We start from the raw sequence: 17,748 nt of genomic DNA, 5'->3' as shown, positions 1-17,748 counted from the left end.
GGGAGCGGATTCAATTTTCCCATCTTGTGTCACTCAGTGGTTTCAATGTAAGATGTTTAACGTGGCGCTTTAGAACTTCCCAACGGCGTGTTGAACCAGAGAAATAAACATAAATACGTTGTACCATGTTAAAGAAAGCAGTTGCCTCCAAGCAACACTTAGCTGCATCATTACCAACCACATGTAAAGAATGTGCACTGCAAGGAACATACACAGCACGGGGATTTACATCCACAATTCTTCGTTGTACACCATTTTCTTTCCCATATCACTTCCATTATCATAGCCTTGGCCACGCAGGTTTTCAATGGGCAAGGACATTTATTGTAATTGGTGGAGAATAGTGGCTGTCATACTAGCTCCAGTTATCTCTTTTAGTGGCACAAATCCTAAGAAATGTTCTTTTATGCACACAGGCTCACAATGATCCGAATCCAACACTGACATGGTGGTCACATAGCGAACTATCATTGTCATTTGTTCAACATGGCTGACATCTGGTGTGCAATCTAGAATGATTGAAAAGTACTTGGCAGCCCGAACTGAGGCCAGGATTTCCTCTTTAATAGTTGTGGCTAAAAGCTGAATCAGTTCATTTTGTATATCTTTCCCCAGGTAGTGAATGTGTGTCTTTTTTCTGTTATTTTACAAAGATGCTCACCCATCAGTGGGTCAAACAAAGCTAGATATTCAATACATTTCAGGAAGTTTCCATTACCAAATGTATGCAGTTTTTCATGTGTTCCACGAAAGGCCAGATTTTGCATACCGAGAACTCTTACTAAAGCAATCAGTCATTCTAAGATTTGCTGCCAAATCTTCTCTTCTTGCTAAATTAGGCGCACATTTTCTTCATCAATTGTTTTATTCTTTTTCATTCGCAGTGCCAGTTCCTGCCACTTTTGAATATTTTCTAAATGCTCCTTGCCTTCTTCATGTGCTGCTAGAATTGCAGACATGTTTATCCAGTCCCTTGACCCTTTATTAGCAAGAGATGAGGCATTGGCTGGATTACTGCAAAACAGCATACAACAGAAGCAAAACACAGTGTCCATTGATATGGAATACTGTAGCCACTGACGGTGCACAGCATCTCTGTTGGGAAGCCTACGTTTGTAAAAGTTTGAGGAAAACGTTCTTTTGTTTCTATCTCTAGGGAAAAGAAACTGCATAACCTGTTCTGGCCCATGTTCTACCAGGATTTGTCAGACATGATCACTGCTTTTGGAGGGAACATTGTCCCAGGTAGCAGGATCACTATAGCTCACGCTGATGGAGGCATCAGCACTTTCACATCTTCTCAAATCTTGAACCTGCAATTCTTCATTCGGTTCATTCATTTTCTACATTGAGAGTTTGCACTTCCAATTCTGCTTCCAATTGTGAGGCAGTAGCTATATCTGCCATCTCAACTTCAGTTTCAGGAGGATCCTTTGAACGATCTTCATCTTGATCTTGCAGTGGATTGCCTCGAAAATACTTAAGAAAATACTCTTCCTGTTTTGCTTTGGCTTTTTCCCTTTTTCTTCTGAGTTTACTATACTGTGACCCAGACAATGTATTTCTATTTGCCATGATGCACACAAGCTGAAAGAAAATAAACCCAATGGATTACTCAAGCTAAATAAAAGATAACAATCCAGTGTTCTGCCCGGGTTTCCAGAGAACATAAACACATAGCCATTGCTTACTGTGGCATGACATTTATCAAATGTATACAGTGCAGAGAGCCCTATCTTCTCATATCTGCACTCATTAGCATTGCTACAAAGCAGCCTTTCCTACTCTGTTGCTTAGAGGCACTTTGCTTACACCCAAAGGCTACATGTTTAATCACTTGGATGGGACCATACCCCAGGGAAGAATACTGGCCTTTTGGAAAAGCTAAGCTGGCCATTAAGCTTACAGGATTTTCTGCCTTTTTATTATTTTTGCCCATAAGTGTAACAATACCCGAAATAAAGATTATGATACCTGTACATGTGGTTGACTGGAGTTTTCAATTGATCTCTGTCCACTTTGTGACAGTCTACAATCATCAACAAAAAAGCACCCATCAGCAATACTCCTGGTGACCACATTTCAGTGCAACACCCTCACATCAGCCCTGTGAGAATAACTGCATATGACAATAAGAAACAGATTCCACTCTGAGGCAAGTTCATGTCAACGATCATGTATCATATGACCACATCTCTGTGAGGGTGCTTGTGGAGGAACTAGGCACAGACGTGCTGCTGTGCTGCCAAGCTGCAGAGGGGTTGGGCGGAGAAACAGTGGCAGGCTCCCTGATTGCACAATATGGCCAGTGGATATGAACATCTGGATAGCTCTTTAGTCATGTAATTCCGTGCGTGTCATGATGCCTACCCCCTGGCATCAGGACCAAGGCCCTCCGCTCCGGGAGCAGGCATCCAGACATTTGTTTAAACCTCAGCAGCCCCGGCTAGGGGCTGTCTGGGTTCAGTCCTGGCGCCTTAGGCGCCAGGCTCATCATAGAAATCAGTCCTGGCGCCATAGGCGCCAGGCTCATAGACTTTACTTACCTGATGCAGACCATGCTGCAAAAGAGTCCAAGCCTACATGAGGCCTGGATGGGACTATTTTGTTACAGGGACTATTTTTTACTCGGGCGTGGCTTTAGGGAACTTCTTATCTGGAACTACTTTGGAGACTATTTAAACCACACCCGAACAGCAGCACATGCTTCGCGTTATTCTGCATCCAGCAGCGTGACGCTCACCGTGCCTGCAGCCAGCATCCAGTCTTCTGCAAAGTCCACGTGCCTGCAGCCAGCATCCAGTGTTCTGCCACGCCCGCCTCGAATCTGAAGCTCCTAGAATAAAGAAGAAGAAAAGGACAAGGTTAGAAAACAAACTTATTTCAAATTCCTCACCTAATTCCGGAACGATTTCATCTCCGGACCTGGAAAGTGCATCAGTCCTGCACACGTCGCTTCGCCAGCTCCAGCACAGTGCCATACTCATCAGTTCTCACAGCATCTTTCGATCCGGCACTGTCTCCATCATTTCTTCACCGTAATCTGGCACCTAGGGGACACAAGAAAAAACAAGGGGAGCCAAGGGAATCAACAAATACAACCTCTTACCACCATAGACTTACCTGATTTACCACCGGCGGTATTATTCCATAACTCTCCACATTTTCATATGCCGCATCTGTAAAGAGGGAGAAAAACAACACGTTAACGCATGCAATAGTTACCGGACAGCGCTAGGTAACACAGACTCTTACCTGAACACCAGCAGCAGCTACGAGACCTTCTTCTCACAAACTCAGTTGCAACTTAAGGAAGGAAGGGGACAAGAGTGAACATCGGGCACATTGAACTCTTTGAACTTGATACTTACCAATCCCGCCAGGGACTTCAGAGTCAATACTTACCGGAACTCTCCCAACGCCTTCAAACCAGTGAAGTAACTGGTATCTATGCGCCCCTGCAGTACACGCAGGATGGAGAGCTCATCTTTTACAAACATAAGGTGAGGTTACTAAGGGGATATCGGAGGTGTTTAGTGGGGGAGAGCGAGAACAGTTGGGAGGCCATCACTAAAACCCACAGGTGGTTAATCCCTGTCTCCACTTGCAGGAAAATACTTCTTTGGGTCCAGCAGACAAGACTAGGCGGGCCAGTCCAGACAGTCATCTCTGCACTATGCATCACGTTGAAGGAGACCGCAGCTGTCCGGATCTGATCGACACCCCTGTGGGGTCCAGGTGAGCGTAACAGAATGCAAAGCCTCTCTACAAATACCCACCCGGGTGTTATGGAAATCTCGGAAACCGACCAACTGGCCCAATTATTGGGGGAACTTAGGGCGGAAGTACATGCCGCTCACCAAGAGACTAATGCCCTCAGGAGAGAACTGATTGTCTCAAAGGAGCGCACTGATGATCTCGCTAGGCAACTACTGCAAAACCAAGCTGGGCAAACGCCCCTACCTGGATATGGGGGAAACCCAACCCCCGTTTCATCAAGCAATCCTGTGCAAGTGGTTTTACCAGGAAATATTCCGTTAGCTCCACCCGAACGCTTTTCTGGGGACCCCAAAAGGTTTGCTGTGTTTATGAACCAATGCCGCTTGCACTTTTTATGCAGACCGGGAGCCTTTCCAAATGACCAAGCCAAAGTAGCCTTTTGTATTGTCATATCTTAGTGGCAGCGCAGCGGATTGGTCCATTCCATTAGTCAACCAGGATGATCCTCTTCTCCGGGATTTTCAGGGTTTTCAAAGGAGCATGGAAAAACTATTCGCCAGACACTTACAGGGTCAAGCCCTGGACAACGAACTTTTATCCTTACGACAGGGTAACCAGGATCTGCTAACCTATATTGCAACCTTCAATAGGTTGGTGGTGGAAACCGGGTGGCCGGAGGAAAAACGAATTACATTGTTTCATCGTGGGCTTCGGGGAGAACTCAAAGATGTCTTGGCTCAAGTTGTGAACCCACTTCAGGATTGCACAGAATTTATAGACTTAGTGGTGCAGCTAGACCACCGACTTCAGAACCGAAAGACTGGTCGAGCTAAGTTCGAGAACCGGGTATTGGTTAAACCCAACGTTGCCCCCAAAGGAACAGATGCATCTGAACCTATGCAGATCGGGGGGGTTAAAGGACCCTTAACTCAAAAGGAAAGAGAAAGAAGACGACAGATGCAGTTGTGTCTGTACTGTGGAACCTCAGGACATTTTCTACAGGATTGCCCTACAAAACCACCCAAGAAGGTGGTAGGAGTTGCTGATAAAAGCCACATAGAGCCTGATTCGGGAAACGACCACACCCGACAAGCGTAGAGGTCCGCTTGCCGAGCTTAAAGAAGGACACTCAGACCTTGCATCTGATCATCCCAATGGTCCTACTTGATCCCAGGCAGCCATCACGTATGCACGCAGTAAGGGCATACATAGATAGCGCGGCCATAGGAAACTATATGGACCACGAATTGGTGTCAAGGATGAATCTACCTCTTTGCAAAAAGACCACTTCGAATGTCGTCACCACAGTTGATGGAACTGAGATTGCCTCGGGCCTGTAACTCGTTCCACTACAGAGATGACACTGTTGAGTCAAGATGGGCATCGAGAGACTATTGTGTTTGATCTAATCAAAGCCCCACAGTTCCAGATAATACTGGGGATGCCATGGTTGGAAATACATAATCCTTGTATAGATTGGCGAGAGAAGAGAATAACCTTCCCGGATTGTGCACACACCTGTTACCCGGAGAAAACTTTGAACAAAGGCCTGGCTACAGTCGTTAACCCAATTGTGCAGTTACCTCAGGAATACCAAGAATTTCAGGATGTTTTTCAAAAAGAACAGGCCAATACATTACCTCCTCACAGATCATACGATTGTCAAATCGACCTCCTACCCGGTGCACAACCCCCATGCAGTAGAATCTATGCCCTCACGGAACCTGAAAATCGTCACCTACGGCAATACTTGGACCAATACCTTGCTAATGGCTTTATTCGTCCTTCCAAGTCTCCTGCATCCTCAGCTTTATTCTTCGTGCCAAAAAAGGAAGGTGACCTTAGAACGTGCATAGATTACCGCGCATTAAATCAGATTACGGTTAAAAACCGATACCCATTGCCTCCGATCCCCAAATTACTAGACCAAGTAAAGGATGCTTATATCTACACTAAGTTAGATCTCCGAGGGGCATATCATCTGGTACGTGTCCAGAAAGGCGACAAATGGAAGACTGCCTTTCGCACCAAGTACGGATTATTCGAATATCAGGTGATGCCCTTCGGGTTGTGCAATGCACCAGCAGCCTTCCAGTATTTTATGAACGATGTCCTTCGTGAACTCATTGACATCTGTGTCGTCGTATACATAGATGATATTCTAGTGTACTCCTCCTCAGAATCAGACCATGTTAAGCACGTACGTGCAGTCCTTGAGAAACTACGCCAGCACAAGTTATATGCAAAATTGGAAAAATTTGTTTTTCATACTACGGAAGTTGAATTTCTTGGATTTATACTGACTCCAAAAGGAGTCCGAATGGACTCTCGAAAGGTGGACGCAATTCTCAAGTGGCCATCACCCAGTTCAGTCAAAGGGGTACAAAGCATGCTCGGATTTGCTAATTTCTACCGCAGATTCATTCCGGACTTCTCCCATGTTGTACACCCCATCACAGCACTTTTGTGAAAAAACAAACGCTTCTTGTGGACCGAAGAGGCTGAAAAGGCCTTCCAAGAGTTGAAAGCGAAATTCACATCAGCACCTGTCTTAAAGCATCCATGCCCTGAGCTTCCACACATAGTAGAAACTCATGCATCCAGTTTAGCCATGGGAGCTGTCCTGTCCCAGAAGGATCCTGAAACCGGTCAACTTCACCCAGTAGCGTTTTGGTCCAGAAAGTTCTCAGCACCTGATTTAAACTATGCGGTTACCGATAAAGAGCTATTAGCCGTCAAATCCGCCTTTAAGGCTTGGCGGCACTATCTTCTTGGTGCCAGGCATACTATTACCGTAATCACCGATCACCGGAACCTGCAGTATTTAAAAACAGCCAAAGCCCAATCATCGCGACAACTTCGATGGGCATTGTTCTTTGCCGAATTCGATTTCGTGATCACTTATCGACAAGGCTGCAAAAATGGCAAAGCAGATGCCTTATCCCGAATAGGGATGGGAGAAGCATATGCAAACCCGGAACCGGTGCCAATAATTCCCGAGCAAAGAATTCTTGGCATAACTACTCTGACACTAGAAGATATTCATTCAAAAATTCAACAACTCTTCGATCCAGCAACCCTGCAGGACTGGGTAAAGAAAAGCCCGGACTACTCAGTCGTCAATGACCTACCTTACTATCATGGATGACTATTTCTACCACACAAGGAAATACAAGAACTAGTCATCTCCAATTACCATTACACCCTGATGGAAGGGCACCCAGGTATCGCAAAAACTGAAGCAAAAATTAAGAGACAGTTCTGGTGGCCCACTTGGCGAAAAGATGTAAAGTCATTTGTGATGTCTTGTGGCATTTGCGCCCAAAACAAAAGCCAGAAGAAAAAACCCGCTGGCCTTTTACAACCTTTGGATATTCCACCTACACCATGGCACACCTTGTCTTTAGACTTTATTACAGATCTACCTCCATGTAATAGATTTAACACCATCCCAGTTATTGTGGATCTTTTTTCCAAGATGGCCCACTTTATTCCTTTAAAGGGGTTACCTTCTGCTTTGATTCTGGCCAAGGAGTTCCTTGAAAACATTGTTCGATTACACGGATTCCCTTCCGTATTGGTTTCTGACTGAGGTAGTCAATTTATCTCGCATTTTTGAAGAAATGTTGTCAACTGGCACAAATCGACGTGAGGCTATCAACAACTCACCATCCCCAGACCGATGGTCAGACGGAAAGGACCAACCAGACCCTTGAACAGTACCTACGCTGCATGCTACACCAGATCGAAAGCAATTGGAAAGATATTTTATGGATTTCCGAGTACGCATACAATAACTCTGTACATTCAGGAACTGGACAAAGCCCTTTTTATACCATATATGGACATCACCCTCGAACCTCAGAACTTGATTCGCCTCAGCACTTAGAAATGCCCGCAGTTAGTCATTTGCACTCTACTATTACACAAGCCTTTAAGGAAGCCACAGAACATTTGAAACAAGCAAACGAGAAATACATGAAAAATGCTGATCAACATAGAAGTGAAACTCCACAATACCAGATTGGGGATCAAGTTTGGCTGGCTACAAAACATATACCTTTGAAGGGAACTCAGACTTTTAATCCTAGATATTTGGGACCTTACACCATTAAGGCAATTATCAACCCGGTGGCCGTCAAATTGGAATTACCCTCTAATATGCAAATTCATCCTGTCTTTCATGTTTCACTTCTAAAACCAGTTCAACCAGGGACAAGATTAACCAAACCACCTGACCCCATCTTGATAGATGGAGAACCTGAATTCGAGGTAAAAAATATCCTGGACTCCAAGATGATTAAATCAAAACTTTTTTATTTGATCGATTGGAAGGGCTACGGACCACAAGAAAGATCATGGGAGCCTAGCGACCACGTTCATGCACCTCGGTTGGTGAAAAGATTCCATCGGAACTTCCCAGATACCCCAGGGCCAGGGGGAAGAACAATTTTAGGAGGGGCCTTGGGGGGGAGTGCTGTCATGATGCCTACCCCCGGGCATCAGGACCAAGGCCCTCAGCTCCGGGAGCAGGCATCCAGACATTTGTTTAAACCTCAGCAGCCCCGGCTAGGGGCTGTCTGTGTTCAGTCCTGGCGCCTTAGGCGCCAGGCTCATCATAGAAATCAGTCCTGGCACCATAGGCGCCAGGCTCATAGACTTTACTTGCCTGATGCAGACCATGCTGCAAAAGAGTCCAAGCCTACATGAGGCCTGGATGGGACTATTTTGTTACAGGGACTATTTTTTACTCGGGCGTGGCTCTAGGGAACTTCTTATCTGGAACTACTTTGGAGACTATTTAAACCACACCCGAACAGCAGCACATGCTTCGCGTTATTCTGCAGCTGGCAGCGTGACGCTCACCGTGCCTGCAGCCAGCATCCAGTCTTCTGCCACGCCCACGTGCCTGCAGCCAGCATCCAGTCTTCTGCCACGCCCGCCTCGAATCCGGACATCCTAGAATGAAGAAGAAGAAAAGGACAAGGTTAGAAAACAAACTTATTTCAAATTCCTCACCTAATTCCGTAACCATTTCATCTCCGGACCTGGAAAGTGCATCAGTCCTGCATGCGTCACTTCGCCAGCTCCAGCACGGCGCCATACTCACCAGTTCTCACAGCATCTTTCGATCCGGCACTGTCTCCATCATTTCTTCGCCGTAATCTGGCACATAGGGGACACAAGAAAAAACAAGGTGAGCCAAGGGAATCAACAAATACAACCTCTTACCACCATAGACTTACCTGATTTACCACCGGCGGTATTATTCCATAACTCTCCACATTTTCATATGCCGCATCTGTAAAGAGGGAGAAAAACAACACGTTAACGCATGCAATAGTTACCGGACAGCGCTGGGTAACACAGACTCTTACCTGAACACCAGCAGCAGCTACGAGACCTTCTTCTCACAAACTCAGTTGCAACTTAAGGAAGGAAGGGGACAAGAGTGAACATCGGGCACATTGAACTCTTTGAACTTGATACTTACCAATCCCGCCAGGGACTTCAGAGTCAATACTTACCGGAACTCTCCCAACGCCTTCAAACCAGTGAAGTAACTGGTATCTACGCGCCCCTGCAAGACACGCAGGATGGAGAGCTCATCTTTTACAAACATAAGGTGAGGTTACTAAGGGGATATCGGAGGTGATTAGTGGGGGAGAGCGAGAACAGTTGGGAGGCCATCACTAAAACCCACAGGTGGTTAATCCCTGTCTCCACTTGCAGGAAAATACTTCTTTGGGTCCAGCAGACAAGACTAGGCGGGCCAGTCCAGACAGTCATCTCTGCACTACGCATCACGTTGAAGGAGACCGCAGCTGTCCGGATCTGATCGACACCCCTGTGGGGTCCAGGTGAGCGTAACAGAACGCAAAGCCTCTCTACAAATACCCACCCGGGTGTTATGGAAATCTCGGAAACCGACCAACTGGCCCAATTATTGGGGGAACTTAGGGCGGAAGTACATGCCGCTCACCAAGAGACTAATGCCCTCAGGAGAGAACTGATTGTCTCAAAGGAGCGCACTGATGATCTCGCTAGGCAACTACTGCAAAACCAAGCTGGGCAAACGCCCCTACCTGGATATGGGGGAAACCCAACCCCCGTTTCATCAAGCAATCCTGTGCAAGTGGTTTTACCAGGAAATATTCCGTTAGCTCCACCCGAACGCTTTTCTGGGGACCCCAAAAGGTTCGCTGTGTTTATGAACCAATGCCGCTTGCACTTTTTATGCAGACCGGGAGCCTTTCCAAATGACCAAGCCAAAGTAGCCTTTTGTATTGTCATATCTTAGTGGCAGCGCAGCGGATTGGTCCATTCCATTAGTCAACCAGGATGATCCTCTTCTCCGGGATTTTCAGGGTTTTCAAAGGAGCATGGAAAAACTATTCGCCAGACACTTACAGGGTCAAGCCCTGGACAACGAACTTTTATCCTTACGACAGGGTAACCAGGATCTGCTAACCTATATTGCAACCTTCAATAGGTTGGTGGTGGAAACCGGGTGGCCGGAGGAAAAACGAATTACATTGTTTCATCGTGGGCTTCGGGGAGAACTCAAAGATGTCTTGGCTCAAGTTGTGAACCCACTTCAGGATTGCACAGAATTTATAGACTTAGTGGTGCAGCTAGACCACCGACTTCAGAACCGAAAGACTGGTCGAGCTAAGTTCGAGAACCGGGTATTGGTTAAACCCAACGTTGCCCCCAAAGGAACAGATGCATCTGAACCTATGCAGATCGGGGGGGTTAAAGGACCCTTAACTCAAAAGGAAAGAGAAAGAAGACGACAGATGCAGTTGTGTCTGTACTGTGGAACCTCAGGACATTTTCTACAGGATTGCCCTACAAAACCACCCAAGAAGGTGGTAGAAGTTGCTGATAAAAGCCACATAGAGCCTGATTCGGGAAACGACCACACCCGACAAGCGTAGAGGTCCGCTTGCCGAGCTTAAAGAAGGACACTCAGACCTTGCATCTGATCATCCCAATGGTCCTACTTGATTCCAGGCAGCCATCACGTATGCACGCAGTAAGGGCATACATAGATAGCGCGGCCATAGGAAACTATATGGACCACGAATTGGTGTCAAGGATGAATCTACCTCTTTGCAAAAAGACCACTTCGAATGTCGTCACCACAGTTGATGGAACTGAGATTGCCTCGGGCCTGTAACTCGTTCCACTACAGAGATGACACTGTTGAGTCAAGATGGGCATCGAGAGACTATTGTGTTTGATCTAATCAAAGCCCCACAGTTCCAGATAATACTGGGGATGCCATGGTTGGAAATACATAATCCTTGTATAGATTGGCGAGAGAAGAGAATAACCTTCCCGGATTGTGCACACACCTGTTACCCGGAGAAAACTTTGAACAAAGGCCTGGCTACAGTCGTTAACCCAATCGTGCAGTTACCTCAGGAATACCAAGAATTTCAGGATGTTTTTCAAAAAGAACAGGCCAATACATTACCTCCTCACAGATCATACGATTGTCAAATCGACCTCCTACCCGGTGCACAACCCCCATGCAGTAGAATCTATGCCCTCACGGAACCTGAAAATCGTCACCTACGGCAATACTTGGACCAATACCTTGCTAATGGCTTTATTCGTCCTTCCAAGTCTCCTGCATCCTCAGCTTTATTCTTCGTGCCAAAAAAGGAAGGTGACCTTAGAACGTGCATAGATTACCGCGCATTAAATCAGATTACGGTTAAAAACCGATACCCATTGCCTCCGATCCCCAAATTACTAGACCAAGTAAAGGATGCTTATATCTACACTAAGTTAGATCTCCGAGGGGCATATCATCTGGTACGTGTCCAGAAAGGCGACAAATGGAAGACTGCCTTTCGCACCAAGTACGGATTATTCGAATATCAGGTGATGCCCTTCGGGTTGTGCAATGCACCAGCAGCCTTCCAGTATTTTATGAACGATGTCCTTCGTGAACTCATTGACATCTGTGTCGTCGTATACATAGATGATATTCTAGTGTACTCCTCCTCAGAATCAGACCATGTTAAGCACGTGCGTGCAGTCCTTGAGAAACTACGCCAGCACAAGTTATATGCAAAATTGGAAAAATTTGTTTTTCATACTACGGAAGTTGAATTTCTTGGATTTATACTGACTCCAAAAGGAGTCCGAATGGACTCTCGAAAGGTGGACGCAATTCTCAAGTGGCCATCACCCAGTTCAGTCAAAGGGGTACAAAGCATGCTCGGATTTGCTAATTTCTACCGCAGATTCATTCCGGACTTCTCCCATGTTGTACACCCCATCACAGCACTTTTGTGAAAAAACAAACGCTTCTTGTGGACCGAAGAGGCTGAAAAGGCCTTCCAAGAGTTGAAAGCGAAATTCACATCAGCACCTGTCTTAAAGCATCCATGCCCTGAGCTTCCACACATAGTAGAAACTCATGCATCCAGTTTAGCCATGGGAGCTGTCCTGTCCCAGAAGGATCCTGAAACCGGTCAACTTCACCCAGTAGCGTTTTGGTCCAGAAAGTTCTCAGCACCTGATTTAAACTATGCGGTTACCGATAAAGAGCTATTAGCCGTCAAATCCGCCTTTAAGGCTTGGCGGCACTATCTTCTTGGTGCCAGGCATACTATTACCGTAATCACCGATCACCGGAACCTGCAGTATTTAAAAACAGCCAAAGCCCAATCATCGCGACAACTTCGATGGGCATTGTTCTTTGCCGAATTCGATTTCGTGATCACTTATCGACAAGGCTGCAAAAATGGCAAAGCAGATGCCTTATCCCGAATAGGGATGGGAGAAGCATATGCAAACCCGGAACCGGTGCCAATAATTCCCGAGCAAAGAATTCTTGGCATAACTACTCTGACACTAGAAGATATTCATTCAAAAATTCAACAACTCTTCGATCCAGCAACCCTGCAGGACTGGGTAAAGAAAAGCCCGGACTACTCAGTCGTCAATGACCTACCTTACTATCAAGGATGACTATTTCTACCACACAAGGAAATACAAGAACTAGTCATCTCCAATTACCATTACACCCTGATGGAAGGGCACCCAGGTATCGCAAAAACTGAAGCAAAAATTAAGAGACAGTTCTGGTGGCCCACTTGGCGAAAAGATGTAAAGTCATTTGTGATGTCTTGTGGCATTTGCGCCCAAAACAAAAGCCAGAAGAAAAAACCCGCTGGCCTTTTACAACCTTTGGATATTCCACCTACACCATGGCACACCTTGTCTTTAGACTTTATTACAGATCTACCTCCATGTAATAGATTTAACACCATCCCAGTTATTGTGGATCTTTTTTCCAAGATGGCCCACTTTATTCCTTTAAAGGGGTTACCTTCTGCTTTGATTCTGGCCAAGGAGTTCCTTGAAAACATTGTTCGATTACACGGATTCCCTTCCGTATTGGTTTCTGACTGAGGTAGTCAATTTATCTCGCATTTTTGAAGAAATGTTGTCAACTGGCACAAATCGACGTGAGGCTATCAACAACTCACCATCCCCAGACCGATGGTCAGACGGAAAGGACCAACCAGACCCTTGAACAGTACCTACGCTGCATGCTACACCAGACCGAAAGCAATTGGAAAGATATTTTATGGATTTCAGAGTACGCATACAATAACTCTGTACATTCAGGAACTGGACAAAGCCCTTTTTATACCATATATGGACATCACCCTCGAACCTCAGAACTTGATTCGCCTCAGCACTTAGAAATGCCCGCAGTTAGTCATTTGCACTCTACTATTACACAAGCCTTTAAGGAAGCCACAGAACATTTGAAACAAGCAAAAGAGAAATACATGAAAAATGCTGATCAACATAGAAGTGAAACTCCACAATACCAGATTGGGGATCAAGTTTGGCTGGCTACAAAACATATACCTTTGAAGGGAACTCAGACTTTTAATCCTAGATATTTGGGACCTTACACCATTAAGGCCATTATCAACCCGGTGGCCGTCAAATTGGAATTACCCTCTAATATGCGAATTCATCCTGTCTTTCATGTTTCACTTCTAAAACCAGTTCAACCAGGGACAAGATTAACCAAACCACCTGACCCCATCTTGATAGATGGAGAACCTGAATTCGAGGTAAAAAATATCCTGGACTCCAAGATGATTAAATCAAAACTTTTTTATTTGATCGATTGGAAGGGCTACGGACCACAAGAAAGATCATGGGAGCCTAGCGACCACGTTCATGCACCTCGGTTGGTGAAAAGATTCCATCGGAACTTCCCAGATACCCCAGGGCCAGGGGGAAGAACAATTTTAGGAGGGGCCTTGGGGGGGAGTGCTGTCATGATGCCTACCCCCGGGCATCAGGACCAAGGCCCTCAGCTCCGGGAGCAGGCATCCAGACATTTGTTTAAACCTCAGCAGCCCCGGCTAGGGGCTGTCTGTGTTCAGTCCTGGCGCCTTAGGCGCCAGGCTCATCATAGAAATCAGTCCTGGCACCATAGGCGCCAGGCTCATAGACTTTACTTGCCTGATGCAGACCATGCTGCAAAAGAGTCCAAGCCTACATGAGGCCTGGATGGGACTATTTTGTTACAGGGACTATTTTTTACTCGGGCGTGGCTCTAGGGAACTTCTTATCTGGAACTACTTTGGAGACTATTTAAACCACACCCGAACAGCAGCACATGCTTCGCGTTATTCTGCATCTGGCAGCGTGACGCTCACCGTGCCTGCAGCCAGCATCCAGTCTTCTGCCACGCCCGCGTGCCTGCAGCCAGCATCCAGTCTTCTGCCACGCCTGCCTCGAATCCGGACATCCTAGAATGAAGAAGAAGAAAAGGACAAGGTTAGAAAACAAACTTATTTCAAATTCCTCACCTAATTCCGTAACCATTTCATCTCCGGACCTGGAAAGTGCATCAGTCCTGCATGCGTCACTTCGCCAGCTCCAGCACGGCGCCATACTCACCAGTTCTCACAGCATCTTTCGATCCGGCACTGTCTCCATCATTTCTTCGCCGTAATCTGGCACATAGGGGACACAAGAAAAAACAAGGTGAGCCAAGGGAATCAACAAATACAACCTCTTACCACCATAGACTTACCTGATTTACCACCGGCGGTATTATTCCATAACTCTCCACATTTTCATATGCCGCATCTGTAAAGAGGGAGAAAAACAACACGTTAACGCATGCAATAGTTACCGGACAGCGCTGGGTAACACAGACTCTTACCTGAACACCAGCAGCAGCTACGAGACCTTCTTCTCACAAACTCAGTTGCAACTTAAGGAAGGAAGGGGACAAGAGTGAACATCGGGCACATTGAACTCTTTGAACTTGATACTTACCAATCCCGCCAGGGACTTCAGAGTCAATACTTACCGGAACTCTCCCAACGCCTTCAAACCAGTGAAGTAACTGGTATCTATGCGCCCCTGCAAGACACGCAGGATGGAGAGATCATCTTTTACAAACATAAGGTGAGGTTACTAAGGGGATATAAGAGGTGATTAGTGGGGGAGAGCGAGAACAGTTGGGAGGCCATCACTAAAACCCACAGGTGGTTAATCCCTGTCTCCACTTGCAGGAAAATACTTCTTTGGGTCCAGCAGACAAGACTAGGCGGGCCAGTCCAGACAGTCATCTCAGCACTACGCATCACGTTGAAGGAGACCGCAGCTGTCGGGTCCGATCGACACCCCTGTGGGGTCCAGGTGAGAGTAACAGTGCGGGAAACACCATAGTCCACAACCCAGAGGGGCGAAGAGGAGCAGAAAAGAGGCAGGCTGAAAGGGAAAGGGACACGTGGGAAGAGGAAGAGCGGAATGGCGAGGATGGGAATCAACAGGATGGGGATGGCTGAGGAATCCACAGGAAAGTGGAAACAGGAGGGGAAGAGTAAGGCACAAGAAGAAGGTGTAAGAGCGAAGAGGTATGGTTAGAGTTTGAAGATCGGGAAGAGTAAAGAATCAGGGGAAAGGGATGGTATAAGAGTAAGGAGGCAAGCAAGCGTAGAAGAAGTAAGGCGAGGAGCAGAGGAGGGAGTAAGAGTAGTAAGACAGAAGAGGATGGAGCAGGAGTAAAGATTGGGAAGGGCACAGAGACACTTATGGCTTGAAGGAAGGGGGAAGAAGTGGAAAGAATCTGGAGAGTCAGAAGGAGTAGGGAGGCAGAGGATGCAGCATGAGGGAAGATTTAGAAGGGTGCCCATATACAATGTGAAAAAAAGGGAGCAGGATGAGCAGGGGGACAGGATGGCAGAAGAATGAGTAAGAGGAGAGGCAGCACAGCAGGATGGAAAGAATGGAAATGTGACGGTCACAAAAATTGTTATTTTCCATTCAGTGAGGAATTAATTGAATTTAATTAGAGCACCTCACCTGCCGACTATGTGTTAGTCACTCTCTCTGCAGCAAAGCAGGGCTGCTCTTGGAACAGCCTCCAGCCACAATAAATGATGTGTGCTCCACTGCACCCCTCTACTAGATAGAAAGATTCAGCCGTCAACTTCTGGTTTGATTCAACCAAATAAACAGGATTTGCCTCCACCAGTGAGTGACTTTATGCCCAGGAAAAACCCTATTCGGTGTCCTCTGGTCCAGCTAAAGATGTGTCGGGCCCATTTCCACAGAGCTGGAGTGTTAGATGAGAAAGGGTGTGGATGGAGGGAAGGAGAGAGCAATGATACAGGAATGAGGTAGTGTCGACTAACAACAAAAAACGCTTGACACCGACAAAATACACCCACACGCAAGCCTGACCTTGCTGTTTGTATTGGTGTACCACGCCTTTAGTGTCTTTACCTTACTCTATATTTAAGCAGTTTCTCTAAGCGCTGGAAAGTTAAACATAGTACTAGGGAGATGGCAGCAAACCCGATCCTTTAAATTCCAACTTTGGTGTTTTGTACTTTTTCTTCTGCACTCCCCTCACTCTCTGGCCGGTCTCCCTTGACACTCCTCCTACCCTTACCTGCGAGGCTAAGAACCTTGGGGTCATCTTTGACTCCACACTTTCCTTCTCCGCACACATCTCCGACATCTCAAAAAAGTCAAACTTCTTACTGCACCTGCTTAGAGGTACTCTGCCTTTCCTCTCCCTCCCCCAGAAGCTCACTGTCTCCCAAGCTCTGGTTCTCTCTAGGCTGGACTACTGTAACAGCCTCTTTCTAAATCTACCGGCCTCTACTCTCCGCCCTTTTCAACTAATCTCAAACAGGACTGCGAGACTTGTCCTTGGCCTCAAGCCCTGGGATCGTATCCCTCCAGCCCTGAAATCCCTTCACTGGCTCCCAATGGATGCAAGGATTAAATGTAAAACCCTCTGCATTGGTCACAAGTCTTTCTGGGGCCTGGGTGCAAAATACCTTCAACTCTCCGTCTGTGAAATACTTCCTCCTTCGAGCCCTTCGCTCCTCTACTTCTAACTCCCTCAGGGTCAATCGTTTTTCAAAGAAACAAGCTGGGGGTAAATCTCTGTCTTCGGCTGGTGACTCCCTTTGGAACAGCCTCCCAGCCACCTTGAAACTTGAGGAGAACCATCTCCGGTTCCGGAAGCACCTCAAGACCTTCCTCTTTGCTTCTCTTCTCCCCTGCTGATCTCTTTTCTCTCTCGGCATCGTGCACCTGGCCACCCTCCGTCACTCGGGCCCAGGTACCTGCTCATCCTGCCACCCTCCTGCACTGCCTCCCGGCCAACCCATGCACTGCGCACTGTACCTGTACCCATACAGCCCCCCTCCCACTTTTTCTTCTGCACTTATCAGATATACCCTTGTTGACTAATCTAGCACTTGCCACTTGCTGGCTGCACTACCACTGCAGATTATTTATTAGTTTCTCTCCTCTGTTCCGCACGTTCCACTTCTCCGCCCCACCCCCTCCATGCACCTTCCCCCTTTTCCCTTTTTCCATGCACTTACGCATTCTCATTGTCACTGGGCCTAGTAAGATCGGTGTTTTGTTCTCCCCTGTTCCCCTCCCTTTGTCTGGTCGCGCTCTGAAACACTTGTGTATTAGCGAGATATAAATAAAATATAA

General features: G+C 46.6%; 1 pseudogene; it reads right to left on the bottom strand.

Moving 5' to 3' along the window:
- LOC138520568 (zinc finger MYM-type protein 1-like) overlaps positions 1-767 on the bottom strand; it is a 59,653-nt pseudogene extending 58,886 nt beyond the window's left edge.
- Between the last annotated feature and the right edge of the window lie 16,981 nt (positions 768-17,748).

The sequence above is a fragment of the Ambystoma mexicanum genome, chromosome 13 (genome assembly GCF_040938575.1).
Source record: "Ambystoma mexicanum isolate Mex_15411 chromosome 13, UKY_AmexF1_1, whole genome shotgun sequence".
Lineage (NCBI taxonomy): Eukaryota > Metazoa > Chordata > Amphibia > Caudata > Ambystomatidae > Ambystoma > Ambystoma mexicanum.
This window is presented reverse-complemented; position numbering and strand designations above follow the sequence as displayed.